Raw genomic sequence first — 25347 nt, forward strand, 5'->3', positions numbered from 1 at the left:
TTGCCCCTTAGCCTGGGGAACCTCCATATGCTGCAGGTGCGGCCCTAGAAAAGACAAAAAAAAAAAAAATAATAATAATAATAATAATAATAATAAATAATCCTTGTTTGTCAAAATTACAAGCCTTCAGCTTATGTATAATAATAATAAATAATCCTTGTTTGTCAAAATTACAAGCCTTCAGCTTATGTATATGATATATAGAGAGTACACCCTCAAAAGACTCTTAGAAAGGATGACACCATTACTTTTGGGGTGTTTTTTTTAAATGTTATACATACAAACCAAGATGCCTGTTAGCTGTCTAGAATACATATATGTTCATATGTTCGGATCAAGCATGTTTCTCAAAGATCTCCAAGAAACTTATAGCTGCCAATGGCACCAATGTCCGCATTCCACCAGTGAACTCAACCATGACCAGCCTGAAGGAAAGCTAGGAAGAAGCACAGATGTCACAAAAGCCAGTTCTCTTCCCTTGGTATTAATGGAAGCTTATCTTCCAAAGTGGAATGGCTTCCTGGTCAATAGAGATCAGGAAGGGCCACACCTAAAAAGCATCTCGAACCACTAGAAGGTCACAGCAGAGCACTATACTGATGTTACTTGTTTTCATTTAAGAACTCAAATACTGAAAGATAGAGATTAAGAAGGATGCCATGAAGAGAGAGGCAGCGATTAATTTTTAGCCATCCTCTTGACTCTAAAATTACTAGCCATTAGGTATCTGGAAGTATCCACACCAAGAGGGTGGCTATTTTATAAGGTCACTGAAGAATCTTCATCACAAACTACCTATGAAGGTAAAAATCATTTCTCAGGCTTAAATAATGTTATCACTGGCCAGGAATATCAACCCCCAAAGCCACCTCTCTGCTCTCCTTGCAAGAACTGATAAAACATGAAGGTCCTATCAGGACAAAGGAATTGATCTTGGGCTTTACAATGAATCTGTAAAGCCATGGGAGCAACCAGATGCTAGGCTCACAGCATTCCTCAAGGCCTTCCATTACATTCATGGCTTTCATCCACCTGAACAATTCCAGTCTCCCAGATGATGTCCTGGCCCACACTGGCCTGTCCGTGGACTCCCATTCCTTCTATACAGGTCCTTCTGGTTCCAGGGTTCTAAGTGCTCTCCACACAGCTAGGAAGCTGAGGCTCCGCCTCCCTACTTCCTGTGCCTGGACTTCCTGGTAGCAGCTGCCTGGGTCCTGGGCCATGGGTCCTGGTCTGGTGCTTATCAGATACTACGCCAAGACCCTGACTCTGTCCACTGCTCCTGCCAGACCACAGGGGAAAAGGGAGGGAGGCCAGGGTTGGGTTTAAGATCAGTTCAGCCTCCCACCGGCCTCACCACCCTCAACAGCTAGGCCTTGCTTGGAGGAACCATGCAGGGCTTAGGCTTGATCAAACTAGCTCCGCACGATGGCAGTGTGGTCCCGGAAAAGCCAGCTCGCCCTGCTCCAAGCATTCTTCTCCCGCCCTTTGAGTCTGAAAAAACGCCAGGAAGAGACAGAGACACCAGAAAATATGGCTTGGTTTGAAGAAACCTGCTCAAACTCTGTGCATTTTCCTCTTGGTTTCCCTGGTATGTCAAACTGAGATCTAGGCCACCCTACTTTATCAAGCAAATTCTCTTTTCCAGATTTCAATATCTACTTTACCAAGTCTTCCATATCTGCTCTTAATGCCATCAAACTGTTTAGGGGTACCAAGGCGCAAACCTCAAGGATCCATGCCTAAGTGAGAAAAGAAAATGATTATACCTAAGGGCTTGGCGAAGAGCAAATCTAGGCAACAGGCCATGTGGTTATTACCCTGTCTCATCTCCCAAATCCCCTGCAGTCTTCATATATCTAGCCTTGTGCGTTGAGATGGAGAAGCCATTTGGTGGAGTTCTAGGAGGAAGGTCCAGCTACTTCTTAAGACTGAATGCTAGATAGAGCCCTCCTTGGAATGATACATTCTTAAATGACTACAAATTCCAATCAAATGGGACACATGACTTTGTTTCATGGTGTCATCATATAACATTGGAAAACAAGCATTTTACATGTCATTAAATGGCCTTAGACTTTACTGTGTATGCTTGTCACTGTTTTTCACTTAAGGATTATTCTTATATTTTCACACTAGTAAGACAGAGCTCTTTTTTCACTTTTGCACAGTCATTGGCAACACCTTATAACAATTACATATATCCATATCATTCTCTCTTTTTGAGTGCTTGAATTTTCTTCTAGAACATATTCAGGAAATTATAAATTCAAAAATATATGGCAGGTCATTCACAGTGAAAAGAAATAATCACTTTCAAAATGTCTTCGCCATACTTTGTCATCCCCTCCATGTACATTTAAGATCTACTTTTATAAAATAATGTTCCAATTCCCCAGTACTATGATTGTTAAAACAAATTTTTATCACTTACAGCTTGAATGCTTCTCAAATATCATTAATAATTCTTTGGAATACTTCTGTGTTTAAAAATATTGCTTTTTTTTTTTTTTTTTTTTTTTGGTCTTTTTGCCTTTTCTAGAGCCGCTCCCAGGGCATATGGAGGTTCCCAGGCTAGGGGTCGAATCGGAGCTGTAGCCACCAGCCTACACCAGAGCCACAGCAACGCGGGATCCGAGCCGCGTCTGCAACCTACACCACAGCTCAAGGCATCCTTAACTCACTGAGGGAGGCCAGGGATCGAACCTGCAACCTCATGATTCCTAGTCAGATTCATTAACCACCGAGCCACGACGGGAACTCCAAAAATATTGCCACTTTTAAACACTGATGTGAAATTTAGAAAGTGGGCATAGAAAATTCACATAACATAAAATTAACCATTTTAATATGTACAATGAAGTGGCATTTAGTACATTTACAATGCTGTGCAGGTATTATTTCTATCCACTTCCAAGTCATTTTCATTACCCTAAAGGAAACCCTAGATCCATGAAATAGTTTTTCTCCATTACCCCATCTGCCCAGCCCCTGGCAAATACTAATCTGCTCTCTGGCTCCATGGATTTACCTACTCTAGTTATTTCATATAAATGGAACCATACAGTATGTGGCCTTTCCTTTCCCACGTAGCAAAATGATTTCAAAGTCCAATCATGTCATACATTAGCACTTCATTTCTTTTTATGGCTGAATAATATCCATTATATACATATTGGATATAAAAGTCATTCTCTTGTATGTGGATAACCAGTTGTCTCAGCACCACTTGTTAAGGAGACTACTCTTTGCCCTTTGAATTACCTCGTATATGGATTCATTCCGCACTCCCAACCTATTTATTGATCCACACGTTTATTCTTATTTGAGTACCACATTGCTTTGATTACTGTAGTTTTTTGTTTTTTTTTGTCTTTTTGCCATTTCTAGGGCCGCACCTGCGGCATATGGAGGTTCCCAGGCTAGGGGTCCAACCGGAGCTGTAGCCGCCAGCCTACACCAGAGCCACAGCAACGCAGGATCCGAGCTGCATCTGCGACCTACACCGCAGCTCACGGCAACACCGAATCCTTAACCCACTGAGCAAGGCCAGGGATCGAACCCGCAACCTCATGATTCCTAGTCGGATTCGCTAACCACTGCGCCACCACAGGAACTCCTGACTACTGTAGTTTTATGGCAAGTTCTCAAATATGGAAGTGAGTCCTCCAGCTTAGTCTTTTTTCTATTATTCAAGCTTACGTTAGCTACAGCTGTCACTTGCAATTCCATACAAATTTTAGGATTAGCTTTTCCGTTTCTGCAAAAGCAGTTGGTGGGATAATGACATAGATTACATTGTAGTATAGGCCACATGGTAGGCTTCACAAGAAGGAAACTTAAACAACTTAGGATATTTTGAAACTATTTCCGCACGATGGCAGTAGTGCCCACAAGCCCTGTCCTGTGGCCCTCTTCTCCCGCCCATCCAGTCTGAAAAAAACAGGACCAAGGAACAAGGGTGTTAGAAAACAAGGCTGCCTCGCAATTTGCCCAGTAAACTGCTCACCCTGCTGCACTTTTGATTTTGGTTTCCATCTAAAATCAACTTAAGTCTAAAACTACGCAATCTTATCAGGCATCTTATTTTACAGAAATTAAATTTCCACCCAAACTAGTCTATATGCATCAGTTTTTCTTCCTTCGAGATTAGGTTGGCTAGACCTTGGTTCTCCATCCACAGATGCAACCAAGCATGGACTGAAAATTAAAAAAAAAAATTCCAGAAAGTTCCAAGAAGCAAACTTGAATATGCTGTGGGCCCACAACTACTGACATAGCATTTATACTATATTGTATATTTGCAACAATTTACATGGTATTTACATTGTATTAAATATCCTGGGCAAGCTAGAGATGATTTAAAGTTTAGGAGAGGATATGCTGAGTTTTCATGCAAACATTCTGCCACATTATATAAGAGACTTGAGCATCCATGGATTTGGTATCCAAACAGGGTCTTGAAACCAACCCCATGCAGATTCCAAGGGATGACTGTACTTTCCAGCATTTTCATGTGGGGAAATTATCTGCTTCACATGGTAAGTTAGATGGATCCAGGTAGAAAAAGATGAAGAAATTGCTTGGAGTCCGTAGGAGAGCATTTCTGGTCTCTAGCTGCCAATTCAGAAACCCAAGTGGTTTTAGACCTGGTTTCCTACCCAGGCACCAAGGAGTCCTCCACGTTCATGCCTCTTGTATTGAATAACCGGCAGGTGTTTGAGAGGAGTTATCAGAAAAGGCCCAGTTAACTCACATCACTATAAAACATACATTGCTCCCATGGCATCTCACCTATACTTACATGTTTATAAATTCCAATTAGAAGTTAGACAGGATTTTGTCTCACTGGTTTCATCATTTAATGTTAGAACGTGGCACTTGCCCGTGTTATTAAACACTCTTCAACTTCTTCACATGACAGCTCCTTGAAAATCTCTTAGCATCTTTGAAGGACAAAAAGAAACACTTGATCACAAATTCCACTTTCCTGAGGCAACCACCATTACCAACCTGATAGATATATGCATTCAAATAGCATATGTGGGAGTTCCCATCATGGCTCAGCAGAAATGAATCTGACTAGTTAGTATCCATGAGGCGGCAGGATTGATCCCTGCCCTTGCTCAGTGGGTTATCGATCCGGCGTTGCCGTGAGCTGTGGTGTAGGTTGCAGACGGGGCTCGGATCCCGAGTTGCTGTGGCTCTGGCGTAGGCCGGTGGCTACAGCTCCGATTCGACCCCTAGCCTGGGAACCTCCATATGCCTCAGGTGGGGCCCTAAAAAGACAAAATATATATATATGTATATTATATGCAATTGCTCATAAAAGCTGATACCATTTAACTAAATAGACACAGGCTTTTCAATATATTCCCCTATTTCCTCAAAGGACTGTTCAAAACACACAATCTCATTACATCTTTCTTAAATTCCATCTTGGTAACACTATAGATAGAATTTAGTTCCATGGATATTAGGTAATGGGAAATTTCCAATGGCATTAAATATTCATGAGGTAAGTAATAATACTTTATTGCTAAATCTCACAACTCTTCTTTACCGTTGCTCAAATCCCAAGGATATTATAAACATGTGGCAAAGAAATAGAAAATTAAACCATTATAAAGAAGTAAATGAAGGATAATCTCTACTGGCAAAAGCTCAATAGAAACTCATTTTGATTTACTGCATTTTGATCATTTTTCTATTTATATTATATATTTACTGCATGTAGCAAGTGTGTATGTGCATGAAAATTGTTTGTTATGGATTTCAAATTACATCATTTATGTGTGATTTCCTTGTGGTTTGAGAATTATCCTATCACTTTCTCGGGTCTTATATAGAGAAGCTAATTAGATGGTGGGCTCATTAAATATACTTTAGATGATTGGATTTTGTGTTAAGTAATTATTATTATTATTATATTACTATTATTATGTTTTGCTTTTGAGGGCCCCACCCACGGCATATGAAGGTTCCCAGGCTGGGGGTCTAATTGGAGCTACAGCTGCCGGCCTACACCACAGCCACAGCAACGCCAGTTCTGAGCCGCATCTGCAATCTATACCACAGCTCATGGCAACGCCGGATCCTTAACCCACTGAGCAAGGCCAGGGATCCAACCCACAACCTCATGGTTCCTAGTCAGATTGGTTTCTGCTACACCACAACAGGAACTCCATTAAGGAATAATTTATTAAAAGCTTTTAGTTTTCTTGACTTTGGAGAATAAGATATTTAATCATTCCATCATGTAGATAGGACTGTCTTTTTTTGAGAATATAATATTACTCAGAATATTATCAAAACTAATATATTGTCAATATATTAAGCCTTCACTGTACATACAGGCAAAACTTGAAAGTACACTCACAGAAACATTGTTTTAGAAGTGAAGACACCCATGGTTGCTTTCTTCAAATTTTAAAACATGAATCCTAATGAGAATACTGGCTCCGTAGAATAAATAAATGTTTAGATCAAATTTATTACATATGCTAAAAGTAAAGGAAGACACAAAATGTTTTGCCATTTCTTTTATTTGGTGTCAGAAAACTTCTATTTTGATCCTTCTTTGCTTTCCACACTAATCACAGGAAGGGAATAATGCCATCCTGTTCGGAATACCCTACTCTCCTTGCAAGAACTGATAAAACATGAGGGTCCTATCAGGACAAAGGAATTGATCTTGGGCTTTACAATGAATCTGTAAAGCCATGGGAGCAGCCAGATGCTGGGCTCACAGCATTCCTCAAGGCCTTCCATTACATTCATGGCTTTCATCCACCTGAGCAATTCCAGTCTCCCAGATGATGTCCTGGCCCACACTGGCCTGTCCGTGGACTCCCATTCCTTCTATACAGGTCCTTCTGGTTCCAGGGTTCTAAGTGCTCTCCACACAGCTAGGAAGCTGAGGCTCCGCCTCCCTACTTCCTGTGCCTGGACTTCCTGGTAGCAGCTGCCTGGGTCCTGGGCCATGGGTCCTGGTCTGGTGCTTATCAGATACTACGCCAAGACCCTGACTCTGTCCACTGCTCCTGCCAGACCACAGGGGAAAAGGGAGGGAGGCCAGAGTTGGGTTTAGGATCAGTTCAGCCTCCCACTGGCCTCACCACCCTCAACAGCTAGGCCTTGCTTGGAGGAACCATGCAGGGCTTAGGCTTGATCAAACTAGCTCCGCACGATGGCAGTGTGGTCCCGGGAAAGCCAGCTCGCCCTGCTCCAAGCATTCTTCTCCCGCCCTTTGAGTCTGAAAAAACGCCAGGAAGAGACAGAGACACCAGAAAATATGGCTTGGTTTGAAGAAACCTGCTCAAACTCTGTGCATTTTCCTCTAGGTTTCCCTGGTATGTCAAACTGAGATCTAGGCCACCCTACTTTATCAAGCAAATTCTCTTTTCCAGATTTTAAGTTGTACTAGGTCAAGTATGTATAATTAATATAAACTTAATAATTAAATAACAATTAATTTTTATAATATACAAAACCTGCTCCTTTACATCTTAAATATCTGTTACATTATTTTCACAAATTAAATCTTCAAGCACTGCATGCTCATTAACAAGGATTTATAATTATTGCTTGTGTATTTGGGGTTGTTTTTAAATGACAGGGAATGAAACAAAAACACACTACTTGGGCTTTTATATACAGTTTCCTTGTTTATTTCTTCATATGACTCTGAGTTATGGACTAGTTTCTCCATTTCACTCTGGAGGGCTCTGTTTTGCATTTTCTGTATGCTAGGTCTTCTAGTAACAAATTCCATCTGCTTTTCTTTTCTGGGAATGTTTCTTTTTTTTTTTGCAAGTTAGTCTTGATGGAAGCAGAATCCTTGGTTGACATTTTTTTCTCCCTCTTAGAATTTTAAATGCCTTTTGGTTTCCAAGGTTTCTGAAGAAAAATAAACTGCTAAGCTTATTGAGGCTACCTTGTATATGATGAGACCCTCTTGATGCTTTCATAATTCTTGCTTTGTGGCTCTTGTCCATTTGACTATAATGTGACTCAACATGGATCTCTGTGTGCTTATTTTACAGTTTGTTGACCTTCTTAGATGTGTATATTCACGTCTTTTATCACCTTTGGAGTGTGTGCACCATTATTTCTTTATGCTTTTTGCCTCTTTATTTCTCTCCTTCTTTGATAACTCAATTATGTGTAAGATGACATAATAAATTATTTCCCACAGGTCTCATAGACTCTGTTCATTTTTCTTCATTTTTTTTGTTCTGCTCCTCAGACTGGATAATTTCAACTGACCTAATTGCAGTTCTCTGATTCTTTCTCCTGTTTGACTTTCTGTGCCTGGACCACCTGGCAGCTACTGACTCAGTTCTAGCCTCTCACTCTCCGAGCTGTACACCAAGACCCTACCAATGTTCAAGTATCTCGTGAGGCCATTTAGAAGAAGACAAGGAGGCCCAGCTTGGGTCTAAGCCTGTCCTAACTCCCCACAGGCATGATGTTCCTTAACTCTTGGCCTCAGGGAAGGAAATATTAGGAGATTTTGGTGCTCCGAAACTATTTCCTCATGATGGCAATGGTGCTCCAGATATGCAGGCAAGCCCAGTAGAGCTGTCAACTCCTACCTCAACCAGTCTGGGGGTGGGGGGGAATGCTAAAGGCACCAGGAAACATGGCTACCTTGTATTTTGCCTGTTTTAAGAAACTTGCTCATGTTGTTCTTTTGCTTTCGGTTTCCATCTGAAATCAAAACTGAGGCCTAAACCAGCTATAATGGAAAAAATAAAAATCATTATAAATGAAAAAAAAAAAAACAAAAAAACCCAAACCAAAAAAAAAAAAAAAAAAACCCTGAGGCCTAAACTACCCATCCCCATCTTCTTTTGTAGGAAATCAATTTCTTTTCATTTTTTCTTTTCTTTTTTGGCTATCTGGCACATATGGAGTCCCTGGACCAGGGATCAATCAGAGCTGCAGTTGTGACCTAAGCCACAGCTGCATTCCCAGCACTCCCAAGAAGCCACCTTGGACCCCATTGTGCCACAGAGGGAACTCCAAGAGCTCAATTTCTACAGAACCTGGTTCTGCTCTTCTTAACTCAGCTTTACTTCTGATGCATTTTCCCTAGTTATTAAGTAGGCCAAGTCTCAAGGAATTTTTTTCAAGAAAAAAATTCTGGAAAACCAAGGGCAAGACTAGGGCATTCCTAGGCAACAACAATTGCTAATAATTATTGCGCATTTAAAACACTCTAGTATATCTTTCAAGGATCTTGATAAGAATTCATGTATTGATTCTTTAGAACATACGTGTACATACTATGATTTTTGCCACTTAATAAAGAAAGGTAGCACAGGAAGTTTAAAAACCTTTTCCAAGGCCACATAGCTAATAATAGAGACAACTTAAAAATCAGATGAGCCAGACTTCAGAGCTCACACTCTTAAGCACTAGGGAGGCAAACTATATGCTCACTTCTGAGGCACTTTGAGGAAGCCTCCCAATATTTTCTAGTTTTCTTGCATTCCCTAAGACTTAAGTATGAAGAGGATTCAGTAAACAAGTTCAATACTATCTTGGATTCTTGCCACATAAGAACAATAGATAAAAATAAGTCATATTCTATTAACCTTCTAATCACTAGTACACTTCTTTCTCAGGTTAAGCCCTTTCCACAATTTGTTGCTTTTTATGGCAAACGTTGAAACTTCCCAAAGCCCTCCAATTTTTATTTGCTTACACAGGCGAAGGAAAGAAATTCCCATGAAGCCCCACTTATCCTCAGCCACCTATAGATTTAAGGACTCCTTGGGCTCAGAAAGAGCAGATGAATTGGGAGCAGAGAGGAACTGAGTCACATTTAGTTCCCAGAATTTCAAAACAATGTCAGAAAACTGCTGACATTGTCTAATTGCATTTATGGTACATGTGTATTGATATTATGTACTTTTCAGTATCCTACTATGTATTCCTTTTGGCTAGTTACCAAATATTTCCATTACTCCTCTTGGATACTGTTAAGATCAGTGATATTTGGCAAAGGTACAGAGCCAACCCCACAAATTTGATTAAACAAATATCCCAACCTATCTTTGAAATCAAACCAGAACCCTCTATGGCAGAACATAACCGAGACTCATAGAGCAAGCCAGCCAGATTATGCAATCAATAAAGGTAAACCATTTGAGGCAAAGAGAAAAATGAAGAGTCAACGGATAAAGAGGAGGATATAATGATAACCAGTAGAAAAAAAAAATTCCAATGTATATTATCATCCAAGTTGTGTACAAAGATAAAATACATATAGTTTATGGTGATATTATAGGCTACTTTGTGTTCAGTTATCTGAATTCCATACTCTAAATATTCTATTTTGAAAAAAGTTTATTTTTTCACAAATGGAAAATAGCTTTGTTCATATTTTTAAATTATGCTTTGGGATAACTAAAGTATACTGTCAAATGCTCATAAAATACAAAAGGGAAAAAGGTATAAAATGAAAAAGATGAGTAAGAAAATACCCAATTATTGTAAACATATATGTATACATGTAAATTAAAATTTATCAATATATTTATATAAATCAAAAAAAGAGGAGTTCCTGTCGTGGCGCAGTGGTTAACAACTAGGAACCATGAGGTTGTGGGTTCGATCCTTGCCCTTGCTCAGTGGGTTAACGATCCGGGGTTGCCTGAGCTGTGGTGTAGGTTGCAGCTGCAGCTGGGATACTGTGTTGCTGTGGCTCTAGCATAGGCTGGCAGCTACAGCTCTGATTAGACCCCTAGCCTGGGAACCTCCATATGCCACGGGAGCGGCCCAAGAAATGGCAAAAAGACAAAAAAAAAAAAAAAAAAAAAAGAAGATGTAATTAGTGTTTGTCTCAAGATTGTGGAATTATAAATAGGGTGAACATTCCTCTTAGTTTGCCTTGGGAAGTCAAGGTTTATATCAGCTGTCCCACTTGGACAATAAATTATGTAAGCTCTTAAGTACATAATTTGTATTCTCTACTTAATTACCAAATTCATTATTAAAAATATATCATTTCTTTATGCTTATAAGGCATTAATACTTATGCCAAAATTAAAATATGGATATATATGAAGAATATAAGTATAAAGATACCCAAAAAAGTCATATGATAAATTGCATTTAAACATATATGTTTAAAACCTATGTAGAGCTTGACAGTAATTTCTGTTAAAAAGAAAAACACAGGCCCAAAATGGATTCACTTATGCCAGGCCACACCAGCAAACCAAGGCTTAATATCTAATCTAATTGAAGATCCAACCTCTCTAAGAAATGTAGTCTTAACCCAACCAGTCAGTAAGTTTCTCATCAGCACCAATGAGGTAATATGTCACTTGAGGCCTCTCCATTCCCCAAAGTAAGATGAAGTAACCCATATAAAAAAACCTTTTTTTCCTAAAAGGGAGATGAGCGACACTGAAATAATACTTTTTTTGTTGGTTTATGATTTCCTTGTCCTGTTTTTGAAAACCTTTCCCCTTTTGTATTCCTTTAGAGCTCCCCTCTGCTTGCTAGGTGAGGTGCTGCCTAATTTATGAATCATTCAATAAAGCCAGTTAGATCTTTAAATTTTACTAAACTTGAATTTTGTTCTTTAGCTTTTCCTTAAATGAAAATAGCAAAATATGAATATTTATTCTGAGCATCTCGTTTAAGCCACTGAAATATTTACCAGTGAGCCCTCAATCTATAAAGACATTTAAAAAGATGCCATTTGGGTTACTTTCTAAAGTACGTGAGCCAGAAAATGGAGGACTCCATAGGAGCCTAAGAAACGAGCCAGGTCAAACACCACAAGGTCTAATGGCTTCTTGCAAACTTCTTGAGATTCTAGCAATTTCTTTTCCTCTTGCATGGATCTCCAAGACTTCAGCCCTGCATCAGAAATCTTGAAAATGGGGAAAATCGTACAGATCGAATATTGACTTTTTTTTACTTACTCAGTGAATTTATTACATTTATAGTTGTACAATGATCATCACAATCCAGTTTTATAGGATCTCCATCTCGAACACTGACTAAAGAAGATGATTATCTGCAAAGCTTTGGTCTAGTGGAAAGGGAACTCTTGAAAAGTTGGCTGATGAGGGTGGGTGGTTTTCAGGCGCATTTCAAATAGAAACTGAAAGCAAAACTGTCGCACTGCAAGCTGGTTTCTCCAAACTGGGATTGAGTTCTTGTAAAAGATAAGGCCAGATGTGTATGATGAATTTAGGCTTCAGTTTTTAATTTCAGATGGAAATCAAAAGCCATAGAACGGTGTGAGCAAGTTGCTTAAAACCAGCAAAATACAAGGCAGACATATTTCTTGGCTCCTTGGTCTCTAGGTGGCGTTTTTTTTTTCAGATGGGATGGGAGGGAGAAGAGGAGCTGGGGGCAGGGCTGGTTGGCCATTCTGGAGCCATACTGCCATCACGAGGAAGTAGTTTTAGAAAAGCTGAAATTGTTAGTGTGAACTCCCGGAGATCTAGCCTTTAAGGCTGAATGGGCTCTGATCAAGCTGGGTCTCCTTTACTTGAACTCTGAGCTCTGGACAAAGGAAGAATGCTGGTAGAGAAGCTTCTGAGTGAGTGACAAGGACTGTGGTGTCTTTCTTTCTTCCCACTGTGAGCAGAACTAGAGGAAAGCAATGAGAGCCTATGCAGAACTTCTGGGCATTTGTCTTCTGCCCCAGCCCCTTACAGAATGAGACAGTTGGGCTGGGTACAAGATATATTGACAGGATCAAAGTTGGGGCTTGGGATGGGAATCTTATTCCATGTGACATCTAACAGCAGCTGGTCTGAGTCTGCAGTTCTTTGGGACACCCCAAAATCTGGTGCACCCATTGCCTGGAGCAAGGATGGTGCCACCCTGCCACCATTAAGCCAGTGTGAAGGCCTACCACCTTAAAGCAAAATGCTCTCACCAGAGACAGAAATGGGTTCTTTAGTGGTTGGCTTTCTCCTAAGGAAGATGAGACTCCTGGGGCTTGGGACTTAATCATTCATGTTCATTCATATTAGCAAGTATTAGTCCCTGTGCCTGCTTCTCAGCCTTTTACTGATGAAGATGCCCTGTAGTCTTCACAAGCTATTCTCCTTGGAGAGATGAGCATATCAGGACTCCTGAACACTTGTCTATTTTCATCATGCCTCTCACTCTGCTATACCTGAGATGATATTAGTGTATAACCCCTTAGAGAAAGCTGAGCAATCCACAGAGATAAGCTTTGATATTTTTATCTTCTTTCTTCTGCTCGCCTCTTCTGCTTTTTTTTTGTTTGTTTGTTTGTTTGTTTTTGTGTGTGTGTGGTTTTTTTTTTTTTTTTTTTGGCTGCCCTGCTGTTTTCTTTTCATTGCAAAAGAAAAGCTCAATGAAATCTACTATCCCTAATCTTTCCTATGGGTAGAGTCTCTGGAGGAAGGATATGGTCATGTGAAAGGTTAACTGATGCACATAAATTGCCCTCAGAAATATTAAAGAAATTGATAATGCCTAGCGATTCATAGGAACTTGTCTGTTTCTACAAATAATCACATAAACTGGGCAATATTGATGGCTTCGTTTTCAGCAGCTCACTCAGGATATATTAGGTGGGAGTAGTGGATAGTTGAGAATTACTTGAACCATAATTTACTTACTTATTGGGGAATTTGAGAACCTCTGCCAATAGACTTTTCTGATCCATGGCCTTTTTCTTCTGGGAAGTTCATGCCCCATTCTTTTTTCCCCTTTCCTGCTATCTTGTTTTCCTTTTGCTTTTCATTTTGGGACAGCTAATGATCTGTAATGGATGTCAATGGTTGAAGGGCAGTAAACATTGACAATTGTTGTTCTTAGTTTCCAGTTTTTGCTGTTTCCATTACTATAACTGAAACACTGAAATTCAGCTAGGAGCTATTACCTTAGGCTTCTATCCTCTCTCAGTCTATTTGGCTTCTGTTAAGGATAACTGGGGTGAGGTGAATACAACATTCTCGAGCTTAAGGAATTCCAGAGCTGAGGTCACCTCTAGTTTGTTCACAATTCTCCATACACTTGTCTATTCCACTGAAATGTGAAGCCAAGTTAAAGCGCTTCTCCAAGACAGGCACCCCAGCACATTTGGTCCAAACTTTCTCTTGGTGTGTTTTAGCAGAAATAATTTCAGGTCAGCAGTTACCTTTCACCTTCACTAGGCACTTGGGTTCTCTGAGGCATGCTCTGCCAAATGTCTTCAAGACATTCCTAAGAGCCAACTGCACTTTGCTGATGATCAATTACTGCTTACAGCTCCAAATATACTCTTCAATATATCCTCTATGATACACAATGAAATTTTTTCCCTTGCACTCTGAGTTATGACACTGTTGCCAAATGGGGCTAAGGTCCCACAGTGCCAAGTACTTTCTCTCAGAGTGTCTGCCTCTTGCTCAAAGGACAGGAGGATGCAAAAAGATCATAAGCTCTGCACTTGGGTTACGAATCACTTCCTCCAGTCTGGTCTGCATTGGGCGGAGTTCCACTTCCCCAACTTCCTGTGCCTGACTTCCTGGCTGTTGCCCATCTGGTCCTGGCTACTCACTAGCCAGCTTTTACAATTATATCTTGCCTTTGTTAAAGTATCCTGGAAAGCTCAGAGAGGAAAGCAAGGATGCAATGTTTGGAGCTAGGAGATGCACAACCTCCCCCGCGGTCTCCTGGGCGGCAAGACCAATGACTTAGCGCTTCACCAAATGATTTCCTCACGATGGCAGTAGTGCTCCAAAAATGTCAACCAGCCCTGACTCAGGGGCCTCGTCTCCCGCCCAACTTGTCTGAAAAAACGCTAACAAAAGGCCGAGGTGCTAGTGCTGAGTTTGAGGAAACCAGCTCACACTACAGCAATTTTGCCTCCCATATCCATCTATAATCAAACTGAAGCCTAAACTACTCCTGTCTTCCAGGCATTCAGCCATCTTTTCTTCTTTCTCTTTTCTTTCTTTCCTTCCTTCCTTTCTCTCCCCACCCCCCACCCCATGCCTATGGCACATGGAAGTTCCAGGGTCAATGATCAAACTGACTGCACCACCAAAGAACTCCTCAGGCACCTTCTTTTGTCCACCATTAACTTTCCACCAGATCTTGGCTTCATAGTTTAGCTCTTCTTCACTCAGAATGAGTTCTCCAGCATTTTCCTAACTATCAAGAAGTCTTGTAGGGACTAGTCTCAGGATACCAGGATTAAAAGGAAGAAAATGCTGGATGTTCCTGCAATGCTGGAAGGCCTGCAGGAGGCCATCTTGAGTCACTTATCCTCATGGGCTTCCTTGATTCCTAAGGCGTCTCCATTCAATTTTCTATAACACACTAATAATAATATTTTTGTGTTTGGTGGAAGACTGTTTTTGACTCAGCTATCTTGAGTTGGAAATAATTTTTTCTCAGTATTTTGAAGACACTGTTTCACAGAATTCTGGTTTCCTGTGTTGATGTTCAGCAGTTCAAAGTCATTCTGATTCTTCATACTTTTATGGTAGTTATATGCTCTTCCCTATTACGGTGTCCTGAAATTTCATAATATGTCCTCACGTAGGTCTCTTTTGATCTACTACGCTGATAACTTGGTAGTCCCTTTCAAAAATGGAATATCATTTTATATTTCTGTTAAATTGCTGGCAACTATTATTCAGATAATAAATGACATTTCCAGATGAACCCTAATTTTCTTAGTTTTTTTCAATTTTTAAAATTACAAGTACAGTCTTTTTCCAACCTCTTTTACGAGCTTTGTATTTCTGCTATGCTACTTTTAATCGTTGTGTTCTTTTACACTGTATCCTTTTCTTCTATCACGGTTGCAATATCATCTCTTGCCTATCTGGTGATATTGATAACAATTATTTTTTAAAGCTCTCTTCTTCCTTAAAGTTGGTCTTTTCCAATATAATTCTTCGATGTTTTGCTGTGTAGTTTTCACCATCAGAGCTCTCTTTAGAGATTAAGAGAGGCACCATGGCTTTCTTTTGATTAGTGTTTGCTTGGTATATATTACCTATCATTTTAAATATATCAATATCTTTATATTTAAAGTGGATTTCCTATAGCCGGAATATACTTGGTTCTTACTTTTATTAATACAATCTGAAAATCTCTGTCTTTTCAAAAGACTGTTAGATCATTTACATTTATTACAATTATTAATATGGTAGCATTTAAATTTTGCTGGTTGTTTTCTACTTGTTCTTTTTCATGAATTTTAGTGGATCAACTGAGTATTTTTTATGATTCCAGTTTTATCACTATTAGTTCATCAGTTATAATTCTTTTTAAATTTGTATGTGGTTGACCTAAGGTTTAAAAAATCTACATGAAGTTCCCATTGTGGTGCAGCAGAAAGAAATCCTACTAGGATACAGAGGGATGCAGGTTTGGTCCCTGGCCTCCGTCAGTGGGTCAGGGATCCAGTGTTGCCATGAGGTGTGGTATAGGTTGTAGACGTGGCTCGGATCCCACATAGGCTGGCAGCTGTAGCTGATTTGACCCCTAGTTTGGGAACTTCCATATGAAAAAAAAAGTCTGCATGTAATTAATAATACATTTCTTCTCATGTAGTGTAAGAACCTTATGATAATATGTTTTTACCTTCCATCTTTTGTACTGTCATTATACTTCTGAAATACGCTACTATTTTTCTAATAGATGGTCAAATATATTTTAAAACAATTAAAAATGAGAACTGTCTTGTGTTTTTACTTTCATTTTAACAATTTCTAGAGATCTCTAATTCTCTGTGTCAATCCCAGGTGTCTGTCTGATACCACATTCCTTCTGCCTAAAGAGTTTTCTTTAATATTTATTATAGTGAAGGTCTGCTGATAATGAATTCTCTTAGTTTTGTTGGTCTGAAAAAGTATTTTTCCTTGTTTTGAAAGACATTTTTGATGGTATAAAATTCTGTGTTGATCATTTTATTTGTTTTGTTTTCAATGCCGTTAAGATCCAGTCTATTTCCTTATAGCTTGAGTAATGTTTAGAGAGTCTGCTATAAATCTTATATTTGTTCCTTGCCAGTGAATATATTTTGTCTTTTGTATCCAGCTGTCCTCTAGATTTTGTCTTTATCTGCGGTTTCAGGACTTTGACCATCGAGGTGTCTTTATATGTGGATTCATCTGTGTTTAACTACTGAATATTTTCATCACACAACTTCCAGTGTAGGGACTTCCTATCAGCTGATGGCTCAGTCCGGCCAACCCCACCCACCAGCCACCCTCTACAGCTAGACCTCAACTTCGTCATACCAGCATCAGATCTTTAGCCAGAGTTTCTATAATAATAACTCAGAGAAGCCAGGCAGGCCCAGATTGGGACCAGAACCTGCTTAGCCCTTCCACCAAACGGACCGAAAGTCCTCTTGGAGACAAAGCAATGCCGGCATAGGCAGATTTTAAACTATTTCCTCATGGTGGCAGTAGTGCACCAGTTATGCTAACAAGTATTTTCCTCCCCGCCCCACCCCCAGCCCTCTTCAACCTCCCATCCTGCTGGAAGAAAAGAGAGGCAAAGGTACCAGGAAATATGGCTGCCTTTTATCTTGTCCAGCTTGAAAGAACCTGCTCACACAGCTGTACATTTGCCTTGGTTTTTCACTGGAAACCAAAATGAGGCCTAAAGCTACCCATCCTCATCAGGCATCTTCTCTTTGCAAGAATTCAAATTCCACTAGGCCTAGTCTTCACAGTTTTTGTTTTTGTTCACTCAGCACTACATCTCCAGCATTTTTCCAAGTTATCAAGGTGTCTACTTCTGGAGGTAAGTCTCAAGTATCCAACATTAAACAGAAAAATAAAATGAGGAAAATCCAACCAAGAGGGCATCTCTACACATCCATATGTCCTAGCTTGGCTCACCTCTATGGCTCTCAAGGAATTTTCCTACATTTTCTAGGTAAAGAGGTAGGTTCTATGTGTTGAATTGTTGGCAGCCATTTAACTGGGGCCCAGAGAAGGTCCACATAGCTCTTCTATGCTATACAATGCCCCACATGTCAGGATACATATATTCCAATCAGAGGCTACTTTGAGTTTTGTCTTATCCTTTCACTTACCATTTGAAATACAAGCACTCTCTCATGTCATGATAATGCTTGCCAAGGATTTAGAAATAAGTACGTGCTTGATCAAGAGGGAAGCACTGCCATAAAACTTATGACACTGACAACATTTTAGATTATGTCTTTCTACTCCTCTCAATACAAAGTTCTATATGTGTGTTCAAACACAGTAACAAATCTATATTAAAACTGGATATTAGTACATTATGGTTTCCATAAGAAATTTTCACTCCTGATTCCTAGTCATTTTGAGAATATTATATAGAATTTGCAAGTCCTCACTTTAGTAAAGAAATCATCATGAAAAATGTTTTTATCGCCTTATTCATTATCTATTTACTATACAGTATATATAAAGTATATTATATGCATATATATATACATGCACACATTTGTTTCTCCTTATAGTTATAATTTGCCTTATATTGGCTGTAGTTTTGGACAAGTCTTCTGCATAATCTTGTATAAACTGCATGGTCTCATATAAATACATATTTTCCTCAGCCTGAAATTTCTTTACATGTTATTCTGGAAAGAGGTCTCTCTTCCAAGCTATTAAAAGAGTGACACCTACGTTGGCAACCTGTTCATATTTTAAAGCCAAAAACAAATGGCACCTCAATCAAAACTAGAAATAACTTTTAAACTGTCTTTGCCTTACATTGTTTGCATGTTTCCTGTGCACATGTATTCTTTGGCCAAAAATCTCAGTTTCCTTATACCTCAAGGATTCAGACATTTTTTCTTCACTGATTACAGTTTGAGTTCTTTGCAAACATCCTTAAATATTCCTTGGAATACTTCCTATTTCTAATGGTGCCCCTCTTCTTTTTGTATTTCTTATAATTAAGCATACCTGTTTATAAAATTATCAGAAACATTAGCCATGTATAAAGTGCAGTGAGGTCAAAAGTAATGCCCACTCAAGCAGACAAGGATTTCCAAAAAATGGGTGTTCTGAATCCTCTTGCTTTCTGTAATCAGTTAGAGACATAAATACATTAGGTCTCAAATGGCCAGCAAATAAGCTATGTCAGTAATTTCTTCTGTACATATTTGTTCTGGATTGGTTCTCAAATTACAAATATATTATTGGCCTCTTGAAATACAGACTCTATCAATCAATAACAAGTAGAAACACTTTATCCTAAATCCTTCTTTCCCAAGGGAACCACAATTAGCAGCTTGATGAGTATGTTGGTTTAAATTTAATAAACAAACAAAACATTTCCATTTATTTTTTCAAACCTAACTTGGTCACACTGTACAGAGTTTGGTGCCATGAATTTTTGAGTCAATAGTGGACAGTGGGCAACTGCCAATAGCATTAACTATTCATGAGCAACTTTAAAGTTTTTCATGGTTAAGTCTCATAGCATTCCTCTACTATTGATCAAATCATAAGAATACATGTATCTGGAAAAGAATAAAAAATCTGAGCAAATATAAAGCAGTAAAGAAATGATACTCTAACCCACAGGAACTCAACGGATATACCATCAGTGTCTGATATACTGCATTCTGCTTTTATGTTATATTATGCATAATTGTATATATGTGGGCACCTAGGTAAGGGTTGTCAGAGTTTGTTGGTATGAATTTTGACTTACATGAGACATGTGGTTGCAGTTTGAGTTGCTTCCTTCTATCACTATTTTTGAGATCTTACATCATAAAAGCCTCTTCATATGATATTAAATATGCTTCAGAAAACAGGATTTTCTGTTGAACACAATTTGGAAATGCCATTCTATTTACATAACAATTAAGAGTGAGGCCTTTAAATCTTGCACACATATAGACCTGTGCACATTTTTAAAAGAAAAACAGATCATGTAACACACCCTTTTCTTAATTGCATATTGGGATAATGTTCATTTCTTTTTTTTTTATTTCAAATGCAAGTTTTTCTTGCTTTCAGCACTTTTAAGACTTTAAACAAGTAGAAAGTTAAAACTTGAAGGCAAGTCATTAGAAACATCTAGAAAGTTAGACACTGTCAGTTTTTTGGTTGTACTTTCTAGATACTTTCCTTGTGCCTATTCACTTTTTAAAATTCACATGTTTATGTGCTAGACTTGAATAAATCATGTATGTAATAAGTAGAAAAAGACAGGCATTATTTTTCATTTTCTTTGCATTTGCCACCTAGGATGGTTTGATCCTTAAGTTCTAACATTTTTTTTCCCCTGAATCAAAGGTATGAACATCTCTTCCAAGAAGGACTCGAGAGAGTGGATTTCAATCTTTCCAAAGGCTGACAAAGACTGCCTACTCCAGCTGAACTTGCTATAGCTCCAGAAAATGGGCCTTTTGCCCCTCCCCACTATCCATTCTTGTGAAGGAAACTTCAGCGATCCTCCTTGGCCCTAGTGGCTCTGCTTTCCTGTGGGCATGTGGCTTAGTGTTCACTTTTGAGTGGCAGAGTTTCTGAACAAAGGGTATTCTCCTGTGATACATTAACCAATGTTAACCAATTGACATTGCTTCTCACCTGTTTAGGAGGTTGCCCAATTCTACAAATCATTACACAAACTGGGTGACATTAATGGTTTTATTTTTCAGTGGCTTGCTCAGGGTTATAATGAAGAGTGAAGAGTATTATGGAAAAACAATGTTGAATTGCAATTTACTTTGGTGAACTTGAAAATCTTTACTAGTAAGACTGGGTCGCATGGCCTTTTATTGTCTAGGAAGTGCCTGCCTGCTCTTTCCTTTGCCATCTTTTCTACTGGGTGGGGTTTTCTAAACTTTCCATTCTGCAACAGCTTGTGATCTGAGATGAACATCAATGGTTGAGCAGTAGCTAGGGTTGGCAACAGTTACAATCTCCTGTTACTAGGTTATGGTGTTGTCATGCTTGAATTCCTAAGACTCAGAAAGGTGCTGTTGTGTCAGGCTTCCATCCACTCTCTGGTCAAGATTAGTCTCTCAATGTAAACCAGAATGTGTGAACTGAAAATTCTTAAGCATGAAGAATCCCGAGCTAGGGAATTCTGTCACACACAATTCGAACTTCAGATATGGGTCACTGTCTTCACACATCTAGTTTCCTCAGTCTAGCATAAGACCAAGTCAAACTATTACAACAAAGCAGACAGCTTCGTTCATCTGATGCAGACGCTCTTTGATATCTGCTTAGCTGAAGTAGAGGTCAGAGGTCACGTTGCGTTTTCATAGGGTACTTGACCATTGCGGCATGCTTTTTCAAATGTCTCCCAAATCTCCCTCGGCTACCCTTGGCCAAGAACCTCAAGGATGGCTAGACTCAAATGCTTCAGAAAGAAACCCAGCTCAGGGCCAGTAGCCACTCAGCCTCACAAAAGGCAAAACCTTTCTCAACTTCTAGGTCTCACGGGAATTCTAATAACTGGGTTTTGTCAGACTAGTTCCTCTTGGTGGCAGTATTGCTCAAGAAAAGCCAATTAACACCTCCTCACCCTCTCATACTACCGCCCACCCCGCCCCAACCTACCCCCTCCCAGGCCCTCTACTCCCACACTCAAAAAGAAAAAAAGGCCACCAAGAGACAAAGGAGTCAGGAAACAGAGATGCATTGCTAATTGCCCTGTGTGGAAGAAATCTGCAGAGAGAGGTATGTTTGCTCCCAGTTTCTCTCATAAATCAAACTGAGGCCTAAACCACTACCAACCAATGTTTTCTTTCTAAGAATTTCATTTCTACTCTGCCAAAGTTTTGCAGGTCTGCTCTTCTTCACTCTGCTTTGATCCCTAACCCTATTTCATGTTATTTGCTTTAATGGGCAATTCTTAGGGATCCAGGGCTGAGTAAAGAAAATAATGGAAATAAGGGCCTGGAGAAGAACAAATCTGGGTACTAGGCCACGTGGTTCTTCACTTAGCTCACTAGGCCTTGTGATGAAAGGCAGTCATTTGGCTGGAACTCTAAGAGGAGGCTTCAGAGAGCTCTCAGGTCTAAATTCCATACAATGTTCCACTTGGAGTGACACATATATACTTCAACATATATACATTCCACTCAGAAGGGACATGGTTTTTTTTCATGGTTTCATCATTTAACAGGGGAACATAACCGTCTTCCCACGCATGTGACTATGGCCTTCAACGGCTTCCTATGACTTCATTACTATGTCTGGGTATGCCACTAATTAAGTTTTAGGGCTCAGTCTTCTAGCCGTTTCTCATAAACAAATAACAACGGTGCTTGCGAGGGGTCAGAAAATAATCATTCATGAAATCTATATCAAGCACTGATAACCTTTTGCAGGTTTACTTCCAATCTTTCAACACATGCACATGGGTCTCTATTTATAGTAATAAGGTACAATAAATTTACATGTGAATTGCATTTATATATGCATCATGGTTTAGACCCAAAATTTTCACTTCTGATTCCTGGGTAGGTTGAAATTATCATGAAACATTCGCAAGACCTGGATGTTAGATAATAAAAAGTTTGCAAAGAATGACTTGATTGACCCATTAATTAAAGAATATTAATTAGGTTCTCAATCTTTTTTTTTTTTCATACACAGGACATAAAATACTGTAATTCCACCACTCAGGGATCTTGATTTTGAGATCTACCTTACCTAATCTTTAATACAATGACATACATGTATTTTTTTTCCTAAAACTAATATTGGAACAGACACTGAATACTCATGCGCCAACATCAGGGTTTCTGTTTTTATATTTCTCAAACTTACACCCAATTTTTACCTTAAAATTTTCTTTAAAAACTGTAAAGAAAGAAAACAGAATTCAATAATTGTGAGTTGGTATCTCTCAAATTCCATCACCCTGATGTGTATCCTAAGAAAACTTTAAGGTGGATGCACTCACCCTTTACATGCAGCTATAATCTTTCATTAATGCCTTGTTTTATATAAATATAAATATGCATACAAATATGTCGACTGAGAATTTCAAACTAAAAAGAATATTCACTGTAACACTGACCACCACTGTAAACATGGAGCTTTTAAAAATGTTTATATATATATGTGTAAATATATATATATATATATATAGGTGTAAATATATATATATAAACGTTTACATACATATACAAACACACAAATACACACACAGTTCTATTTCTCTTTAAACATAATTGTAACTGGGTGTAATTCTACACAATCTCCAGCGCTACCTTATACCATTTGCATACTTGCATATCAATACATATTTTGGAGTGCTTGAAGATGTTTTTATATTTGCTCTAGAAGATCCTTCTATTCCAAGAAATTACACAAGTTATACCTATTGCTGGGAAAGTGTTCAAATTTTGAGAAATTATAAAGTAGAAAATAATTGGTGCCTCAATCAGAAGAAATAACCACTTAGAAAATGTCTTTGTCATGCATTTTTAGCTCTTTGCTTTGCACATATATATACTTTTAAAAAACGATGTTCAAATTCCCTTCCGCTATGAGCATTAAGACAAGATTTCCTACTTTGATGTTTTTAAAACACCATTAAGTATTCTTTGGAATTTCGACATGTTTTAAAATTTTGCCACCTGTTTTTGCATCTCTAGAAATAATCATGCTTCTTTACAATGTACCTGCTACAACAGCCATGTATGAAGAAATGAAGCAGGGTCACAGGTAATGGTACTTCCTGCAGACAAGCACTTTTTAAACGTGGGTCCCTCTTCAATCCTCTTCAGTTGTTTCTGCTTCCCATCTGTATGTGCCAGGTCAGCTCTCCTAGCAGCAGTGGCAACCCTTCTTGGCTTGGTTGGGCAGTTCCACTTTTCTTCAGGCTCTCTCGGCTCCAATTTGGGTGCACCTGAGACCTCCGGCAACACACTGGGTCCTGCTTTAAGCCTCCAGGAATTGTCCTGTCCTCTGCACTCTACATTCTGCCACTACAAAGGGCCCAGGCCCCAGAGCATGGGAACACCACGTGCTCTGAGGGGCTGGGAGACAGAAAAATGCCCACAGGCCTACTACTTTGTTAGTGGCTTCCTCTGGTCCCGCCCACACTGGGAAAATACCAAGACCCCACCCCACGACTTCCTGTGCCTGAACTTCCTGGCAGGTCTGACCTCCCCAAGAGCCTGATCCTACCCCAGAACCCCACCTTTATCTAAAACTCCGGGTAGCCTTCTGGAAGAGGCACTGAGCTCCGGCTGGGGGCCCAGCCCTTCAGCCTCTTCACTGAAGGGACCTTTCCAAACTAAAAGTCCTTTCAGAGAAGAAACCTTGGGGCTTCTTCCAGTGATTTCCTCAAGATGGCAGTGTTGCTCCAGAAATTCCATCTAACACTGCCCTGTGCCCTCTTCTCCCACCCATCCCGTGTGAAAAAAATGTGACCAAGAGACACTGGAGCAGGAAATATGGCCGCCTTGCCTCTTGCCCAGTTTGAAGAAACCTGCTCACAGAATTGTGATTTTCCTTCTGGTCTCCATCTGCAATCAAACTGAGGCCTAAACCTATACTCTTCTCAGGCATCTTTTTGGTTCAAGAACTTAATTTCCACTTACCTAGTCTTTAGAGTTCTACTTTCTCTTGACTCAGCATTATAGCTCCAGTATTTTCTATTATTACCAATTAGTCTTGGCATACCAAGAGGCAAACCTGGAGATCCAGGCCTAAGAGGGAAAAGAAAATGGTTGCACCTAGGGGCTTGAAGAAGAGCCAATCTAGGCCCATGTACATGTTGTTTTTGACCTGGCTCACTTCCAAGGCTCCCTGAGAGTCCTCCTCCATTTACTGGCCTGGGCACTAGGCCTTGCTTTTATTTAGGGAGAGACAACTACTTCTCTGGAAGTCTCAGATAAGTTGTCTACTTAGTTCTCAAAGCTGCATGCTAAGACAGTACTCACATGAAATAATACACATACACAAATATGTAAAAATTCCAGTCAGAGGGCACATGCTTTAGCTCATGGTTTCATCATTTAACCCTGAAACCCAGGCACAATTCCTGCATCGTGATTGAGGCTTTGTGGCTTCCTCTGACTTTTTGTGTTTGTGTTTCACTGATGAAGTCCCAGGAATCAGTCATATAGCATTTTCTCATATGTAACTACAACATGGTGCTTGTGAAGGATTCAGGAAATAACCAGGGGCTGAACAAGAGTAAAGCACTCTTGTAACCGTACTCGGTAGTACCGCTGATAAACACTGAATGTTTCAACATGCTCACGTAAACTCAGTTTCCATGTGCTCGTGCACTCATTTCAACACACACATACATACACGTATATTTAGCTTCATATGCAGCAAAAAGTTTACATTAACATGAGATTTATTGGTCTTCATGATTTGGATCATAGTTCCATGAAAAATTTGC

General features: G+C 39.4%; 1 protein-coding gene across 1 annotated transcript in view; it reads right to left on the bottom strand.

The window, feature by feature from the left end:
- IGSF1 (immunoglobulin superfamily member 1) overlaps nucleotides 1–24285 on the bottom strand; it is a 375771-nt gene extending 351486 nt beyond the window's left edge. Inside the window, exon 1 of the mRNA XM_021080493.1 lies at nucleotides 23612–24285. The gene's annotated coding sequence lies outside the window, so the exon portion shown is untranslated. The remainder of the gene's footprint in view (nucleotides 1–23611) is intronic.

The sequence above is a fragment of the Sus scrofa genome, chromosome X, assembly GCF_000003025.6.
Source record: "Sus scrofa isolate TJ Tabasco breed Duroc chromosome X, Sscrofa11.1, whole genome shotgun sequence".
NCBI classification, from domain to species: Eukaryota; Metazoa; Chordata; class Mammalia; order Artiodactyla; family Suidae; genus Sus; species Sus scrofa.